The 20,199-nt window shown below is 34.4% G+C and overlaps 1 protein-coding gene and 1 long non-coding RNA gene across 5 annotated transcripts in view; one reads left to right on the forward strand and one right to left on the reverse strand.

The window, feature by feature from the left end:
• Positions 1-20,199, reverse strand: part of LOC105835641 (acetylcholine receptor subunit alpha-like) — a 156,235-nt gene that overhangs the window by 112,942 nt on the left and 23,094 nt on the right. Inside the window, exon 1 of one of the 4 annotated variants that reach the window (XM_036291901.1) lies at positions 7,697-7,823. The exons of the other annotated variants lie outside the window; for them this stretch is intronic. The gene's annotated coding sequence lies outside the window, so the exon portion shown is untranslated. Of the gene's footprint in view, positions 1-7,696; positions 7,824-20,199 lie in introns of those variants that run through there. 4 annotated transcript variants of the gene reach the window in all.
• On the forward strand, positions 8,318-15,012 carry LOC105833165. Its single transcript, XR_003625257.2, has 4 exons — positions 8,318-8,409; positions 9,133-9,196; positions 9,682-9,727; positions 11,543-15,012. It is a non-coding gene; the product is annotated as an uncharacterized LOC105833165 (long non-coding RNA).

Below are 20,199 nucleotides of genomic sequence, written 5' to 3' on the forward strand. Positions count from 1 at the left end.
AATAGTAATAATCTCTATTATTATTTAATATAATATGTAGGCCTTAAGTGTCACTGTTGCGTATTATAGCGACGGACATAACCCGAATATCCCGAGCAAATTCAATGAGGAGTCGTAGTACAACGGGGAAGTTTTCTCACGGAAGAATCGCAAGTGGAACAGGGTCGAGAGGTGACGCCACCATTATTGTGCAAATTAAGGAAAATGTAAATTCTTTATCATTTGCATCCCGCGTAACGCCGGAGAATATTCAACGGCGGCTCGGGACAAAAAGAATTCGTCGGAAGATTTTTGCGAAACGAAGGTAGTCGACATATTACCAGAGGATTTTCCGAGGATTATGAGATTTTTTACAAGAAGGTAACGCGGCACATTGGTGATGAAGATTTAGGACACTTTCTAAAAAGTTTCTTGTTTATACGAAGAGGGCACGTTTTTTAATACAATTCACACGACGATGTGTACACGGAAAGAACGGTTTTGCTGAGGTATCCAGAAATTCAGCTGGGCATACAGATCAGAATAAATAATTTTGTTAGACCATTAGAATAATTATGTTGAATGTTCAAACTGGTTGCTAGAATAACAAAATTTTTTTGCAGCACTGCTTATCATGCTTTCACATCTGTTATAACCAATTTGGTCTAACAAAATTATCTTCAGATCTGTATTCAGCTACATTTTTAGATACTTCAGCACAAAATCGTCCTTTTCGTGTAATTAATTAAAATATTTACAAAAATATAGTACACATTTACACGTGAAAATATAAGAAGTGCAATGAAAATAATTTGCTTTTATTTTTAAGATAGCTGTTTCAGCTGCACGTGTCGCATATTACGATTAAATCTAATCAATATTGTGAATAATTCCCGATGCACTCCTATTAGAATCTATATTGGGGATCGCAGTTTCTCGGAATTCGGTAGCCGCGGGTATTTTGAGAAATCAAATTTTCAAGCCACTAGTACCTCGTTTCAGTCGTTTTATCCTATTTTTCCAATTCTCATGTTCTTTTTTATCATATTCGTGCAGCCAACTCGAAACCACCAATCGAAGTGGTTTCGATCGTGTTACTATCGAGCGAGCTATTCCAATTCCCGGATTAGCTCCATACCGATCTAATATCTGATTCGGGTTGACCTCCGGTTTAGGAATCCCAGGAATGCCAGCGGATCATATACTACGGCGCTCACATTCACGGGCCTCGCCATCCACGAATTGCTACGTATACACGCGGGTCAGCGCGGTTTAGCGCGGATGAGGTTTGGAAGCCGTGGCGGTGTGCCACTTGTGCCATTAACGCATATCGATACGGATACATAATTCCGGTTTGTTCCGATCGAGCGTCGATACGCGCGCGCACGCGCCCGCGTTTATTCTATCAAAGAAATTACGCTGTTGATCTAATCCCGATCGGATACATCGATAATTCGATGCAATTTAGTCTGACCTCCCGAATTTGGGGAGAGTTTCAATCAGCCACTGTTCAAGCCAAATTCGCAAAGGGCAAATAACGTAATTCAAACATTTGATTGTACGTTTGCTTGTGTGTAAAATCGATAAAATCGTTAAATTTTTCGTTTTGAGATGCGACAAAAATTTATTATTATTATGTTCGACACCGCACGAATTAGTATAGAATCTTTACAATACATTTTGACATTTGTTTTTGCTATTTTGTCTTAGCAAGGATGTTAAAAATGTTTGAGATAAAAACAATTAAAAATGAGGGACTTATTTGTAAATTAAGAGCTCCAGAGGCAGAAGTAAATGAAATATCTTTCTAGAACGTTACAAGTATATTACAATTTAACGAAACTTTAATTAAAGTACTTCTTACATTAAGAAATTACCTCTGTTTCTAGTATTCTGTTGTGCATAAGGGCATAATTAATACCGCGATGCGACAGTTTTTATGTTCAAGGCAAGTCTTACTTTCCTTCCCTTTTTTTAAAAATATAGTTTGTTTTAATATAAATATTCGCCTGAGCGTTACACAGCCGCGGAGTGGCAGAATACTCTGCTAGGAAATGAAAATTGTTAAAGGAGTCTACGTGAAAATATTTTATACCTTCGCACCGTATGAGTTTTTCATGTTCTTTGAACTTTCGCGGAAGTTTTACCGTAACGTACGAGAACCGAGATAGACTCTCCGCGAAATATTAAAACGATGTTCGATAGAGAATATTGACTGGACTTTAAACTTCGGCGCGAAATAACTATAGCAATCTCACTCTCACAACGCATCTTCAGTTTTAACGCTCGTTTTGCATAAATGCAAGAAGTGACAAACAATTAATTCGCCTACTACGCCTTCATTTTTTTTCTCCACCCGTGGACCGCATTTGCGTTAAACTACGTGCCCGCTGTACTTTAATTAAACCCGACTATACGTTGACGTTCTCGTTACTTCTCAACTCTACCACGTTCTGAAAAAAAAAGGAGGAAAAGACGGTGGTGAGAGGCTACCGCAGAAATTGGTGCACCAGTCGCGTCGCACGCGTTTTGCGGCAAAAGTTTACCGCTGCGACGAGCCGAGACTTCGCTTTAAAGTATCAGGATGAACATTCTCTTAGAGTCTACTTTGATATAAATATCGCTGTTACTTTGTTGATGTCGGACAGTATAAAACTAAATTACTTTCCGCGAAAAATATCTTGCCGCGGTGAATAAATAATAACGAGAGATATACAGCATAATGCTATAGCATAAAAGATACTTGTGATTTATTTCACACGGTTCAAAAAAGTATCTGATTAATTTCCTTATTCAATAAAATAATTAATTTTCTCCCAATTATTTCGTTCGTCGAAAAAAAAGCTGCAGATTTAATTGAGCAATGAATAAAAGAAAGAAATTCATTACACGCTTGACAAAAGCAACCATATAATACTTCTTTATCATTCGTTGCAATATTGTGCTATGGCGGAAACAATCCTTCCCCCTCTCTCAAAAAAAAAGTTTCCATTTCCATGACAATGGGGGCTTCCGAACGTGGCACAAAGCACAGTTTCGCTATGGAAATTCGCGAATGGGTGAGAAATAAGGGGCGGCTGATCGCACGGGCGAAATGCTATCGGCAGCAACGAGGTGCGAGAAGTTAATTAAAACATTAAATTTTGCGAATTTCAATTAGCGCATTTCGGGCGGCGGCGCGAGCTTTTTTGATAAATCGGCCGCGGGAAAAGCAGAGAAATCGCACGTTCCGAAACCGGGGGGGAGAGAGGCGGTGTAATATTTTACGAACGTTCATTACGTCGGAAAGAGCAGGTGACTGCCGTTTTTCAATATTTGCAATGGGTCGGACGTCTGCAACGTCGCGCCGGGAATGGAATTCCCGATGGGCGTATCGCATTCGCCCTGCGAGAGCGTGCCCGCGAGCAATGCGAAATCTCCGCGTTAAACCTTCCCGGCATCTCCGATCTCCGTTTATTGAATGGAAAATTTTAACTTTAATATCAGACGCGTTTGCAGACGCGAACGATTTCGGGCAGATATTGCCCTGGCGTACCGTGACATTTTTCATTCATTTTTAGAACGCGAAATATTCGACGAATGTTGGCAGTGATGCTTCTGTTGTTCGATTCATTGTCAGTGTTACATATCGTATGAAAGTGCGGAGAAGCGTGGTGATGAATTAAAACCAAGCCTGTCGAATAATAATAATAATAAGATATAAAGTCTTTCTACGTGAATAAACGCTTCTACTTCATCGCCAATGAAGGAAGCTGGATTATCTCATACATACGCACGCGCTGCATTTAATTGTTATTATTAGATAAAAATTATGGTATCAGGTAATTTGCTGATAGACGGAAATATACCTTTCTGCTTTCGTAAACACGAACATGTAAATTACACAGTACAAACGAACCATGTCGCTTTATATTACCTACTTGAGAAGTTTCTGTATTGTCGCACGTAATTTACGACGGGACTATCAAGGACAAATTTATTTCCGCGAGTAAATTACTGGCGCGACACATATTACATTTCCGTTAATAAAAATTTCTGGCCGACAAATGTCCGTCTTTAAACGCATCTACCGTGTCGCGCGTATAAAGACCCACGTGTTCGTACTTGCATTTCCGTCTGGATACATTCTTTCCGCGTAAACGCGCAAAGGAAGTTGTCCCATTCTCTCAGTGCTAACACTCTCCCGTTTAAATAAGTGTTTGCGAAAAATTCTCCTCCGCGGTTTCTCTACGCTCCGGGCGGAATTGCACGCGCGAGTATACCCGCTTGTCAGACGGTAAGCTCCTTGCAAGTTACGTGCAAGCAAAGCAACGCGTATTCCGCGAGTCAAGTACAGATTGTAGTTTCTTTGACGATAAACTCGCCACTGCGTATGTTTCCTCGTGTTCTCGTTGCAGGGAAAAATTGTTGAATGCATACCAATTGTCTAAATCTCTCATCAATATTTTATGTTTTATTATAACATAAGCAACAATTAATAACAAAAATAAATTTAAGAAATAAATAATAAAACATATAAAGATAAAAATTTAACAGATCTCATCTTGTTTTGTACGTGCTAACGATACTTAAAGAAAATCAAGTACAATTAATTTTTTATTAATTTATGTAGTTAATAATAACGTAATATTAATATATATAATCAATTAATATTATATAATTTTCAATCAATATTATCAATCAATATTAATATCAATATTGTATTTGAAAGAAAGTTTACATTGCAGAATATTTTACATTTTTATTTGTAATTAGAAATATTATATCAAAATATATTTTATAAAATCTATCAATTTTTCTAAATCATATCACCACAAATTTTATTACAATAAATGATATTAAGATAAGACTGATAAATAATAACGGTAAAACTAAAAAATTGATAACTATATAAATAAAAATACATCAGTTAAAATAATATTATAAAAGGCAATTTTATTTCGGTTTTATCTTTTTATTGTTATTGATGATTAAATATTTAATTCGTTTTAAAAATAAATTAGTAATAATAAGATAAGTATAAGTTGATAATTCCTTATATTTTTAATTATTTCAATTCATAAATTCAATACTCTTGAGGGCGACATAATTTAGAAACTCGAAGGTAGGTGAGCGGTTGCAAAAAGTTTTGTAACAAATTTATTTGTTATCGCAAAAAGTTAAATATTGTTATAATATATACCCGAAACATCAAGCTACAATTTTCCTATGTTTACGTATAAATCAGTACCAAATGGAAAGTATAATAAAAAATTCAACAATTCATCTCTATAAGTTATAAAATCATTGGAAGATTCGCAAGGTCGTTCATGCACGAATCAAATTACATCGCAAAGTTAACGAGTAAAAGAGAGAGTCCCCTATATTTCTCAAACTACTTTATTTCACCGATGCCGTCGAAATAAATAGCGGAAACGTGACGACGGACGACTCGGCGAGAGACGAGAAGATCGCGCCTTCAGGATGCGCGCCTACGATCGCGTACACGTTCTCTTGGTATTTTTCATAAATATTTTATATTGCAAGTAACACATCGCGTCTGCCGTATTAATGCGCGCGAATTCGTCGTCTGTCGCGCCGGGGGGTCGCTGACACCGCGCGTACTCGGTCTTACAACCCTGCCGCGTACGCTTCTGGGACATTATTAGCCCTCGGGACTCTACATCGTGTGCCGAGGCTCATTGCCCTCTCTTGCTAAAAACACTCTCCTGAAAGCATCGAGCTCTCGGCCGCGCCGTGTTCTTGCACACGGGACTTATTTCCTAAATGCGCCGGGAGGTTTACGGTGCGACGTGGAAAAAGAAGTAAAAAGATATAGGCTGGGGTGTTGTACAGCCATGAATGGGGTAAAAAAAAATGAGGTGCGTTGATATGAATAGTCGGCATGCATTTCGAACTTACGGGCATTGCGCGTACGACGCTTGATTCAAACGAGGGTGGAGTTCATTTGGTGCACTTGCAAATTTGGTTCCCGATTTCGTCGCGTCAAAAAAAAAAAAACAGAACAACTGTTATGAAAACTTAATGCACGTTCGCAATTATTCGTCATTAATGATCTTTTACACTTACAGTTAATCATATTTTTGGGAGGATAATAATCACAAATGGAACGTGAAAAGTTTTGTATATTTTTTTCCGGGGTCGTATGCATGTAAATAAAAGCAAATCTCATACGATATTTTCACACTCCGTGGCACATTGTTATTGAGCTTGGTATTAGATCTTGCTGAACTATGGATATGAAAAGAGGTGGCGGTATCATAACGTTCGAAATGATGAAATTTGTTTCCACGTCATGTAAACAACGTGCTGTCGGGAGAAAAAGTTCGAAATTAATAGCTTTATGTAAAAAGAAATTTTTTAAATTTACGGATGTGGTAAATTCGTGAAAAATCCTGGTAAAAAAATTTTTCATACAACATATACATAATATTTAATTATATATAAAATATGTTTATATGTTTATACCAGTTTCTTTTTTTTTAGTAAAATTTTGTTTGGTATAAAAATAATAATCATACTAAAAAGACAAAAACTAATTTAAAAAATAATTTTCGCATTCCTTTTACAAGCATGAAAAATGAGAAAAATTTGCCCATATATAATTATATATATTTACACATGTCTTTATATAAAAAAATTTTTACTAGGACGTGGGATTATTTCATTAGAACTGAGCTATTATTGAGGGATCGATCTTTATTAAATATAAATTGATGTAAAAATATTTCATTAAAATTCAATTCTTTAAATAAAATTTTTAAAAACTTTATAAAATATATTATAGAATATTTTTTTACTGTAATGGAAAAATCTGCTAAATTTTTAAAATGCTCGGTTTAATATAAGTCTCATATATTTTTTTATGAATAAATTTAATAACCGGGTTAATTAATACTCGTATTTAGATTGATTTAGACTAATCTTAATTTTTTAAATAATTTGAAAACATATTTTTTACCTCGTAAGAGAATGAGAAATGTATTTTCTCATTTGAGCAAATTTATTTTGAATAAATTAATAATTCATGACATGAAGTAAATAGCAATATATATATATATACATATATATCATATCAAAATTTCATAGTTGAAAGCGGAAGTACTTACCACTTTGTCCCGAGGAGAATTCGCGAGGTTAAATACCGTAGACTAATTTGACATAATAACGAGAAGTGCATAAATATCTGCTCGTACTTAGGATAACCGTTTGTTATGTCCGTCGTGTTACGTACTAACTAAAGCCACTACAATATCCCATTAAACCGACGCGACCATACTACTTCCGCCATTTCGCGCACACGCATATAATACAGAAGAGCACTTCGTTAACATCTTGCGCACATTTCTGCATCCTTCCGTCCCGCCACGGGTTAGGAATATTCTGCGATGATTGCGTCCGTTAAACGAACTGTTAGAATTTGCCTTTACAGCAGAGGGAGTTTTCGCGTTTCGAATAAAAAGAAAACAAAACGTGTAACTCGCAAAAAGGACATGATAACAATTTGATTCATAAAAATTCGAAGCACGACGCGAAATATATTTATAGGTTAAACGTCGTTAAAAAGGCGCTCAACGCTCGCGGAAACGCGACACAAAGCAATAATTAAAAACATTCACTTATCCTGCCACTTCGATTTTATAGCTTAGATGAATAAATTAATTCGACAAACAAAAAGCGCTTAATAATCCAAGTCGAAATGTAAAGAAATATTTACCGTTTCGTTCGTTCCTTCCCACAAAGCTTGGTTTCGTCTCAGCAACTGTAGGGCACACGGAATTACACGAACGGCAAGACTCGAACGCGACAAGTAGATTAACCACAATCACACAGAGTCGAGAGTTTTAGAAATAACCAAACAACAGCAGTCGCATGCTATTTCTTTCCCGATTTTCGTACGCCGGAGTTCAATGAATCCCGCGACACGCACAAAAAAAGACTTGCAGCACAGGATCATTCTTTTAACTGCGAAGTGCACGATGATATTGGCTTACGATGTGAAGTCGCGCGCGATTACGCGATCAACTTCGAGCAACCAATCGGCATCGACGTGACTCAGCAACGATACATTCGAGTATCGATGTAGAAGAAGGAGAAGGAGAGAGAGAGCAGGACAGTTTCGTGCTTTCGACAATCCTTGCTCGCTGCTTAGATCATCCTGCTTCTGTACGTTACAGTCCGCGCGGTGTGCGTGCCGTAGTGCGTGTCGAAGTGGAGCGAGCCGCGCGTACACTGGTAGTGTGTGTGGTAGTCGGGCGCCCCGTGACGTCACAAGGTCGCGTTACGCCGCACACACTGATGCCCGAGCCACCGAGCGAGCCGGCCGTAGTGCGCGCCGTGTGCCGCGTGTCGTTGTATTGTTTCCTGGGATGTGATCGCAAGGAGCATAGGATCAGCTTCTTATTCCCCTTATACAGATAATAATTACTGGTAAGCGCTGAATGAACTGCTCTCGTTATCAACGAAACTCGCAGATTAGGTTAGGTAACAACAGTGCGTCGACCGAGGCGACGATTCCTGGTGGATGATGGGGCGTCTAAAATACGATCGAGAGACGTCGTTTCGTTGTCCACACGACGTGCTTGTTGACTGGAACTTGGAACGAGGGACAAACGAGACTTTCGAATCACCGTTTCATTAATTTTTATAAAGACTCTTGTCGGCGACGCTTGAATTTATGTGTAGTGTGTACGATGCGCCGAAATATCACGCGCGATTTTTGTGTCGGTTCCTAATCGCGTGTGTGAGTAATATCACGAATCGTCGATTCGTCGATTTAATAAAAATAACGAAGTATCGCGTGTAGCGTACCGATTTATCAATAATTAACGCGAGATGCACAAAGCAAAGTACGTTACGAAGGGTGCTCGTATCTTATTAAAATACATAGAATAATGAGCGGCACCCGTGGTTTATTGTTTTTTTCTGTCGGGTACGCGGCGTTGGTTACGTGTCGGTTAATTATCATTTGTGGTAAAACGAAAAACTCAGTGCAGGCTTCGTATTATTTCGCGGTATGTCGGCGCAGCGAGCACTCGCCACGATTATTTCCTATTGTTGTCAGTGATACGATTGAATTATTTCTGCGTTTGAGAATCGTGCGTGATTGTATTATAGTTAAACGCGAATCTTTACATTAGTGTTGTGTTGTAGAGTGGAAACTGAGGAATCTGAGAGGAAGAGGCGATCTGGGAGACGTCGTAGCGCTGGAGCAACCGTAAGATGAATAATTGTTTTATTTATTTTAAATTATTTAGTTATATATATATTTGTATATATATTTAGAGATACATTTAAATTTTATTAAATTCTAATTTATAGAGATTTTATATACATTCAAAATTTAATATTCATATATTTAAATAATGTGCGGAACACCTTAATTAAAGAGATTTAAAATTATTTTGAATTAAGGCTTATTCTATAATCATCCATAATCAATGTATCAGAGAAATTACAAAATATTATGAAATATTTAATAAATTAATTTAAACTTAAGTTTAACGAGTTAAATTTTTCTTTCTTATGAATACTTTTTTACATATTTTATATATAAGCGATCTATATTTATTTAAACTTATAACGGCTCTAGAATTTGTTAAGAAAAGAAAGATAGTATTGCTTATTTTTTTAATAACTATATATTTTTAAGTATATTGTTTTGTGTGCATTGTGTAATTTGGATATATTTTTATTTTACAGTTCAACGTAGTTTGTGTTTTCAACTCTAGTGCTACGCATCGTATCGGTGAGTCTTTTTCATTTGCAAATTATAATGGACTTGTGACAACTATTAAATATATATGAGAGATGTATGTTAATATACAACAAGTTAGAGCACAAACATAAATAAAATCTCTCATGAATTTATTATCTTAGAATGAACCAGTCAAAAAAGATCAATAATAATATTGAAACTTGGAAAATGTGATATTAGTCAATTGTAAAAATACTTCACAATTATATAATATATTTTAATTTATTTAATAAAAAAGATCCGCTAATATTCTTTGTTAAAAATACATTTATCTTTATAACGTGCACCAATTTTCTATTCTTATCTTTAATTTAACCATTTATATAATTTGATTTTATATTCCGTTAAATAAAATTCAATAATAAATTTTAATAAATATTTAGCAATAAAATATTTTATAACATTTTATGTAAATTTTTTTAAAAAAGAAAAGCAAATACAAATTTGACGATAGAGATATATTGTACATATGTTATTTATGTTAAAATATTTTGCTATACTGAGATAATTTCTTTCATTAATTATATCCAACATAATTATTTGTATTTTAAATATTAATAATACGATAAATACAGATATATTTAAATTGTATTAGAATTGTGTTTTAAATTATGGACAGTATATACATTTTTAATTTAACATCTGTTTTTTAAAATGTACAAAATATCTTAGTGATTTGTAATTATTTCAAATTAAGTCTTATTTCGTAATTCATCATTCATAATTAGCATATCAAAAATTACAAAATATAAAATATTTAATAACTTAAATTTTAATTCCAATGAGTTAAAAAGTAAAATGTTTTATGTATATACTTTTTTACTATATTTTAAAGTAATTACTTACTAAAATATTTTTGGATTATTTCCAAAATATTTCGAAATATTATTTAAAATTACATATGTCAAGCGAGGCAAATTGAATGCAGTAATGCAAATTTAATATGTAATTTGTAATTAATTACAGTATTCGCCTGAATTATGTGCTAATTAAATGATAATTAAATTTTGTTCCGCAATATATTAAGAAACTTTAATTAACATTTCAACATTTGTTCTACTGTAATTGCTATCTTTCTCTGATTTTAACATGTTACAACATAACAGGATGTTTTCCTGAATGTCGTAGACTGGAATTCATCATTAACGGTGACCATTATATGAGTTTAATGAATAAACATAATTAATACGATATGTATTTCAATTTATTAAGAGAAAAATTTTTAATATATTTATACACTATATTTATCATATATATATTATTTTTTTTATTATTTATATTATATGTAAATCTATTTACATATGTATTTATTTAAACTTAAGGCTTAGAATTTAAGAAGATAAAGAGAATATTTCTCTTATTATTTAAATTTAAAAAATTATATTCATATTTATTATAATTTATAATTCTAGACATACAAAACGAAGAGTTTTACTACAATTTAAAAATATAACTGAATACAAATCTAGAAATTATTTTCTTAGACTGTTAAAATAATTGTGTTGGATGCTCAACCTGTTTGCTAGAAAAATTTGTTGCAGCGTTATTTATCCTATCTAAATGTTTCCCATAATTATTTTGATGGTTTAATGAAATTATTTTCAGATCTGTATTTGAGCTAAATTTTTAGATACTTTAATTTAACGAAACTGTTATTCGTGTATTCTATAAAAATGCGGTAATTACGTACTTAGAGAAATAGAGATTAAATCTATCACACTTAGAATGCAATTTAACACAGTTTAACACATGGACATGATATTGAGGTGGTGATATGATAAATTAATCGCTTATGACTTTAATTAGCAAATCATCGTCTGTTACTCCGTGTCTGGTAGCTGGATATATGGTTCTACTCTTTGCACGCGACGAGATCACGCGGTGCGAGTTCAGATAAAACGAACGAGGACGCCAAAAGAGGGAGGCAAGGGTCGAGCGTGGAAGAGAATGATGGTGGGCGAGCATTGAGCAAAATTACTGTCCTAGTTAGAATCCAAGGCAAGGTCCGTTCGTCGAGAGGGAATGATGAAGGGTGGAAAGGGAGATAGGCTACGACGGAGGCACTCATGCGGTCCTTTACGTACGTGACCACAAGGCACCCCGGACCAGTCTATATATCACACTTCCGAAGTATATTTGTCACGACTGCGCGAAGCCATCTCGACACATTTTTACAACGAATTTTTGCGCTTGTCAATTCGATTTAAAACTCTCATTAATATAGAGCTTATCATCAGATTGTTCCGTATAAGTTAGTGTATTTACTGTGCGGATATAATTATATCAAATAACTTTTTATATAAGATTAGAAAAAATCTGATCCTCTGGAATTATCGAACGAAAAAAATGTATAATATTAATTGTTTTAAAAATGTTGATTGCGTTTTTCCTTATTTTGTTTCAAAATTTCTTAAAGATAAGTGAATAGCGCGTGTATATAAGATATATTAAAGATAAATTTGAACAAGAGAGGTGACTACAAACACAGATGGTCATAAGTTATGTGCACGTTAAGACTAAAAGGACTAAGAATCTACTGAATGATGCAAAATATCGCTGCACGATACAAGTCATTTTATGTGCAGTACGACTCTTACGTAAAAGACATCATAATGTAATGTTAAAACATATTATGCAAAGTCATCTCCATTTATTGCTAGTCATCTCCATACATTCGATGTAAAGGTAATACTGCACGTGTCTTTAAAAACGCATCTTGGCAGATAGAAAAATAACTTTGTTTTAAAAAGAAAAAAAAAATTCATAGATTGCAATTGAAGTTCGAAGAATTTTTATTATAAGTCGTTGTTTTTAGAATGTATATTTAGAATTGCACTTGATAATAATTATTAGTTTATCAGAATTATTTTATGTAGATTAATTTATATTTTTATGAGTTTTTAATACTTAATAGTAAGTTAGAAATATTAAAGGAACTGGAATTTATGGTATTAATTACATAGAATTGCGGAGCGATGGACCGCAGTTTAATTGTGTAATATGATAGAATAATAAGTATAATGTGATTCTCATTGCAGAGTAAATTATAGTATTCATTACAGTAAATTGCGCGTATGTAAATGCATTTTCGAGTTAATAATGATTTCACAATTGTCAAAACCGCAGATTTACATTGTTGTGGAAATAATGTTATAGGAGAGAGGGCAAATAAATATGAAGATTAGTTACTTTATTTTTTATATTTAAGATAAATTATTAAAAATAATATGTAAATACTTGCTGAGGTTTATATATAAAAAGTAAAGAGTAGCATTACTAACCTAACAGATCAGTTAATTAATACAATGCTATTGTAAATTACGGCAATAAATATTGCTATTTGCGTTTCATTCCTCTTATTTTCTCATTTCATCATCTCAACACATTACAATATTACACTTGTAATCGTCATGTGGCTTCAGGCATCCGGAGTAATTCTAACGCTGCGCACGCGGGTAATTTAGGTCGTACGTGACTCGCGTTATGGAACTTTGTTGCTCTTGGTAAAAAGAAGCCGCGTCGTATTCAAATTCTAGCACGTGCCTCCGTTACAACGTTTTCCAAACCGCAGCCCGGAGAATCAAGACGCGCCGATTCTCAAAGAAATGCATTTTTTTTTCCTCTATCGTTTTAGAAGATAATATTTCTAGTAGATCAATTCAATCTTTCAAAACTGAGAGGATGAAATTTAAATTGCGCTAAAAAAGATGTGTCTTGCTGACTGCAATTACAAACGTGACATTTGAAAGATACCTAAAATTAATTTTGTTAATTACATTTGGCATTTGAGAAGTGAACGACGTTTCTCTTCCTAGAGAGTCGCATTTCGTGTTTATATATACAATATTAATACTTCACCAAGCAAAATTACGGCGCGATGCTGCGTTTACCAGAATTTAATTTAACTGCAACAGCACATCGCCGTATTGTTTTTGTTACTATGTAAAAACTAAACCGGTGTAGCCTTATAAAAATGGGAGGTCGTTTAATCGTTCCTAATACGCGAAGTACACACAACGGTGTGGATAAGCGCGACGGAAGATGCGGCAAAGGAAGCGGAGGATTAGAATATCCCTCATCTCTCGGTGAATTTCTCAGGTGAGAGCGAAGAGGGCAGACGACTTCCCTAGATACTCCTCGTTCCCGGCATTACCCGGGGCTTCCGACGAAATTATTACGGGCTGAAGGGGAGTTTCGGTGGGTATCCGCGCGGAGAGTAATTAAATTTCGGTGTGTGTATGCGCGCGCTCGGGACATCGCCTGGGTGGCGGCGCAAAGAGCGAGGGGGTGTCGAGGATGGCATTCGTAGCTGTCGCCGAAAACAGGTACAGCGGCGAGGCATGGCTGCGACGGTAGCTCTGTTATTACGGACTTAAATAATCTCGGAGCAGCAGAGGAGTGGCTGAGGCCGGATCAGCTTAGTTAATTGAAAGGAGGGAACGTCCTTATTCCGGAGTGCGATTGTGCATTCGTTGTTCGTTTGTCGCGTGCTGATTGCGTATAAACGCATGCGCGTGGGGAAAATGTAGGGCTGACTTTCTTGAACTTAAACTGTTTCCTTATCTCGCTATTGTTCTGTATTTTTGCCTCTCTCATTTATGCGGCACGCATTACGGAGCTCTTCAGCTCCCAGCTCGCGAGTCTCTAAAAGGAGTCTCTCGCCTTTTTACCATAAAGAAGGAAATGTGCAAGATGCAGGAATTATGCATTCGCGTCTCTTGTGCGTTGCCGTGAAAGGATGAAAAGTGATAAAGGCGTAGTGAATCATGGACGCTTTGTCGGTATGGCTGGGGAAGAACGGAATCGGACGTTTCGTGCGATGGTTTTACGAGGAGGCGCCTCTAAGATGTAGGTCAGGACGAAAAGGGGGAAGAACTGACCTAGCAGAAATGTGAGCACGGCGAGCGTGCCAGCGGTTTGTCGCGCGGAACGGAGGAAAGCAAGAAAACGAGTGAGAAAACGAAAGAGAGTCTATTGTATTCTGGGAATACTCACCTGCAACAAATAAAATTATGTAACAAGTGAAGAACTAGATATATAGAAAAGCCACGAGTGCCAAGAACATAAATATATCAGGAAAAATCTTTGTGTTAAATAATATTTCATTTATTGCAAAAGAAGACTGTTTATAGATGGAAAATGTATTAATTATTAAGAAAATATATTAATTTAAAATTTATCTTTTATACGCTTTAAATTAATATATTTTTGACTTGAAATAATCATAATACAAATAAACTAAAGGAAGTATAATCTAGTTTCTCGAAAAAAAAAAAGAATGAATCAACTTTCTGTATAGCTGAAGTTTACTCATAAATAAAGCTGTTAAGGAGGTGAAAGGAGAGGAAACAAATTATCACTGGGGATTCTAAAGGAAATCTACGACTCGCGATTACTTTTCTGACTTGATGGTATTATCATTTGTAAATTGTTTTTAACATTAATGATAAAATTTGAAAATATTAAAGAATGTTTGTTTCTTTGAAGGTAAATGTTTTCTTTCTCTTTCGAATACTGTATTTGTATAACGGGCGGAGCATATTTATCCTTTTTTTGCACATTAATAGAAATCTTTTGTAACCATTTTTATAAGATGGTCCACCCTCGCTAAGGGGAGCAAAAGGCTTTTTTTATCAGGAGGTGTTTACATGAAACAACGACGTGTCACGCAAACTCGACATAATTCACACATCGATTTTCCGTCAAGGGACGCACAGATTTTAACAGTTTCGGAAGCTCGAGATTGGGACGGGCTTAACGCGAATATATGACTGCGGATATAGCAATGCCCATTGGCCACGTGTTGTAGCCATAATTCTTTGCGGATCTCTCGCTTAAAATGGTAAGTGTCGTACTCTGGATAATTTCCAAGTGGAACGACAATAACCTGATCCGGCACATCGGTGATAAAACCTTGGATAATAAATATCTACTATATACATATATGTATATGTGTGTGTGTGTGTGTGTGTGTGTGTGTGTGTGTGTGTGTGTGTGTGTGTGTTTGTGTGTTTGTGTGTTTGTGTGTGTTTGTGTGTTTGTGTGTGTGTGTGTGTGTGCGTATGTAATATATTTATCTGTATATATATATCACATACATATATAATAGCTGTGCATGGTAACAGATGCAAAACGGTTATTGCTATTACAATTATAGTACCATACTCTGCCGATTAAAATGAATTTATCCCGACACCACCTGACCCTTAATTAATGATGCAAACATGTGGAACATCTTTTATCCATTAATTAGCATGACACTTCTCGAGAAGGGCACTCTTCTGAATCCTTTTACATGACGATTTACATATGATTTATATATGAAAAACACTCTAATATAAAAACAACAAGATTAATAGAATAACAAGAACAATCGATTTTTTTTTATTAATGTTGTACAATTACAACACTATAATTAAGTACGTTATATGATGATAAATTTTTAATTTAACTTTCGAAAGAAATTCCGCGATGATAAAAGTCTGAATCTGTAGAATATGATGGCGTAGTAATACTGAAATTTTTTCTTAATCAAAAGTTTTCTAAAAGGCGGTAGAGACAACATCTCTAAAAGTCACGTTGATGGTTCAAGCATCTTAACAAAAGAGAAATTCTAGCATTGTTATCAGGAGTTGTAGAATCACTGAATCCAGTGTCTGCATTCGGTACACTACAGGATACATACTTCAAAGATACTTAGAATGTTAAATTATAATTGAGTTGAAGAAACAATTTCTGAAATGTGATTCGTTCTCGTTTCTTTCAAGACGAGCATAACTCACGCGGATCGATTAATTCCCGATGGTTGATTCGTGTAAGCATTAAACGTGAACGCCAAACAGTAAAACATACGAATCGATGGCACGTAATCGGCCAGCCGATATTCGGTCAGGTCGTAATGATAAACCCGATTTGCATTCTGCGTTGCGCGACCGCCGTGATTTAAACGATTCCGCTGGGCCGCACGTCGTAGGTGCCGCGATTCGACCAGTCCACTCCGAACGGGTAAATAAATGTCGGTCTGGCAAATTGAACGGATATCCCTGCTCCGATTTCGTGCAAACGATGCTGAATTCGAGGGTGCTGCATTTGCAACATGTACGTACTCGTGCGAATCCGGTGCATCAAAGCTCTCGTTAACAAAGCGACAATATAGTAGAATGACTTTAATAATGCTACTCGATAAACATTGACAATCACAGGAAAGCTAAATGTCCTCAACATGAGATCTAAATGCTTATTTTAAAATAAAAGTATTGTCTCAAGCGGAAGTACTGTTCTGTATCTTACGTGAATATTTTTTTTATTTTTATTCTGAGATATTTGCTTTGTGCTTTCAAATATTTGCATGTATCATTACTCTACACATTTATAGCACACTTTTATAAATACTTACAAAAAAATGTAATATACAATTTGTATATTTTCTATATTTTTATGAAAGAAAATGCTTTGCTTATAGTTACTACATAAACATTTGCCTTAACGAATAATAAGAACTTGATCGATTTTATATGATTTATTTTGTAAAAAAGAATAACTATTAATAATCGCAAAGTTTTGAAAAGTGATTATATCTGCAGCAGAATTATATTAGTATGTAAAAAATTAATTCTTGAATAATAATAATATTGACTAAAAGTTTATTATTATAATAACTATTACGTTAAATTATTAACTGATTTATTGAAGCACATTGTTGATTATATATATATGCATTGATTATGTATATATATATGCATTGACAATTCTGTGTATATATCGTAAATGGCGCGATGCATCGATGCATCGAGATACACGGTTTGCACGACGGACGGTATTGAGGCCAATCGAGTTGGCTGATCGCCAAACATGGAAATATATTAACATACGAATAAGTTCAGATATCCGCCGAGCGGTCGAATAACGCGTTTTATAGCTCACCGCGTTCGTACATCGAGCGGACTTCCGGTTCTATCGTCGATCTGGTCCCGTGCGAATCAGGGTTGAAAAGCACGAGACTTCTCGCGTTTGGAAGTTTGCAAGCGGAATTCTACCTCTTGACGGCCGTCGTCTGCAGATGACAATTGAAATTTCCTCTGTGTTTACAAGTTAAATCGTAACCGTTCTGATGAATTGGAGAATATTGACCCGACGAATTTAAAGCGTATTTTCAGTAAAAAACAACTTTTTGAACGTAGGCAACTGAATTTGGGAAACCAAGTTTTTGTGGCACTTCAATAAAAAATCTATTATTAAAACTTGAAACAAGTTGATTGAGATCTGAAGCATAGATTTTAAAGAATTTTATGTTGTAGAAAGTTTTATAAACTTTAGAATTTAAAAATAATTTTTTTAAAATTTAAAGTTAAAATTTAAATTGAAAAAATAAAAAAGGTTTTTGAAAAAATTAAAAGGACGGAAGAATTAAATTAAATAATCTTAGCTTTTCCTAACACTTAAATATATATGTATTTTGATTTGTAAAAAAATTCGTTTCATTTTACAGAGTATATACTCATAATTGAAATTGTAATCTAATTATTTAAAAAGTTCAAACGAACGCAATTTTGTAGTGCGTGTAAAAGTTTATACAATTTAACTTTGATCCTCGAATCATAGAATTGCTTTTTGTTCGTCGTTTTACTTCTAAGTTTTTCGAAGTTTAAAGGTAGAAAACTTTCATAAAAGTTATCAAATATTTACGATTCTAAATTATATATTTAAAAAAAAGTTTAATGAATTATAGATTATTTTTATTCGAAACATCCGATAAATATATCTTTATTTAAATAAATTTTATATTTAATAAAAAATATTTCTCTAATAATAAATAAGTGCCAACTATACTTATACAATATAAACCCTTGTATAAATCTTTAGAGAGGCTACTGATCTATATTTCAGCATTCATGACGTAACGCTGTCGTACGCGTTAATGATGATCATTTATTTATATCGAAAGCGTAAACTTACGTTTCAAACTATCAGGAGATTTGCGCATTGGTGGGTGCATATAATATGAAGGTACATCGTGACCGCCCGATAACTTTCGGACGTTCGTCGTTTCAGAAAGCTTCGTAATAGGCTTGTGAGCTCTTATCAGCGAGCTGGGTCGTTACCGAAACGGGGAAAACTTACGATTTACGAGTGCACGGTGAGTTTACCGAACGGCTTCGTCGAGCGGAACTCGCCTCGCCGACGCGATAGGGTAATTTCCTTGGTTTCTAAGAAAACACGCGAAGTAACGTTGATTTTCCTGCTACTTTGCGAGATACACGCATTTGTATCTTGCATTTAACTTTTGATAGATCTATAGAAATGAACTTGAGATGTGTGTCACAATTATGAAGAAAGATTATATGTAGCAAAAAAATTTCGGAACAGTCAATTATTTTGAAAAATATTAGTTTATTCAAAAAATCTATTGGCTGGTGGAGATTTATGTAAATTTTAAATAATTTTTAAAAAGTCGGCTATTTTAACATACAAATTTTTAATAAAAATTTTTATTTTTTATTACATATTCCTGTAGTTGACATTAAGATTTTTTCACTATAATAAAACTTTTAAGTTACTTTGGAAAATACTTTAGAGTGTTAAATGACGGATTGTAAATGTGGATTATAAAATTCGAGCTAATGACTTTAACGCTCACTTTTAAACGATGATGTAGGCAGCGAAATGGCTTGAGTAGATAAGCTAGATACATTGAACGCATAAAGCAGTTTGAATTTTGTCCCTGATATCGATGTACCTTGATGTACATGTGATTTGAATGTGATTTATTGCAACTGTTTATTGATTTACGCTTGGAAGTTACTAAACTGTCTCACAGCAGATCTGGCGTCCAATCTTGAATTAAATATGATTTATGTCCCTTATACATCATTCGAAAAGGATATTACACAATTAGCTTGTGTAGAAACGCACAATTTTGATCGACAAATTAAAAAATAAATAAATAAAAGAAGATTGATATAAAATAAACGATTTTTATTCCAACCACATAAATCATGATAAAAATGTTTTCACACGAGTTACTTATGAAATATTACCTTAACTTTTTGCTTAAACAATTATTCTTACGAATATTTATTATTATTTAACCAGCGAAAGTAAAAAAAAAAAGATGAAACAGTATGAATTTTCCGTTCTAAACCGGAAGCTACTATAGTAGCGCGAGAGTGAAATCAGCATTTTCACCATTCAACATAATGACACTGATGAAAAAGTTTTAATACTAAAAACAAAAAAGTTGATTAAAAACATGCCGGTCCTGTAAGGATTAATACAAAAATAAATTTATAAAATATTCACTTATCATGTAAATTACGGCATAAAGAAGAAGATTTATTCTCGCAATATACGTCGAATAAAATGCGTCTCCTTGACTTGAAAATTCGCGATCGATAAAGCGTACTAGTCAACTTGTACTAGATATTCCGGTTTTTGTTCGTTAATCGACAAATCACCGTATAATT

This window comes from Monomorium pharaonis, chromosome 9 (genome assembly GCF_013373865.1).
Source record: "Monomorium pharaonis isolate MP-MQ-018 chromosome 9, ASM1337386v2, whole genome shotgun sequence".
Lineage (NCBI taxonomy): Eukaryota > Metazoa > Arthropoda > Insecta > Hymenoptera > Formicidae > Monomorium > Monomorium pharaonis.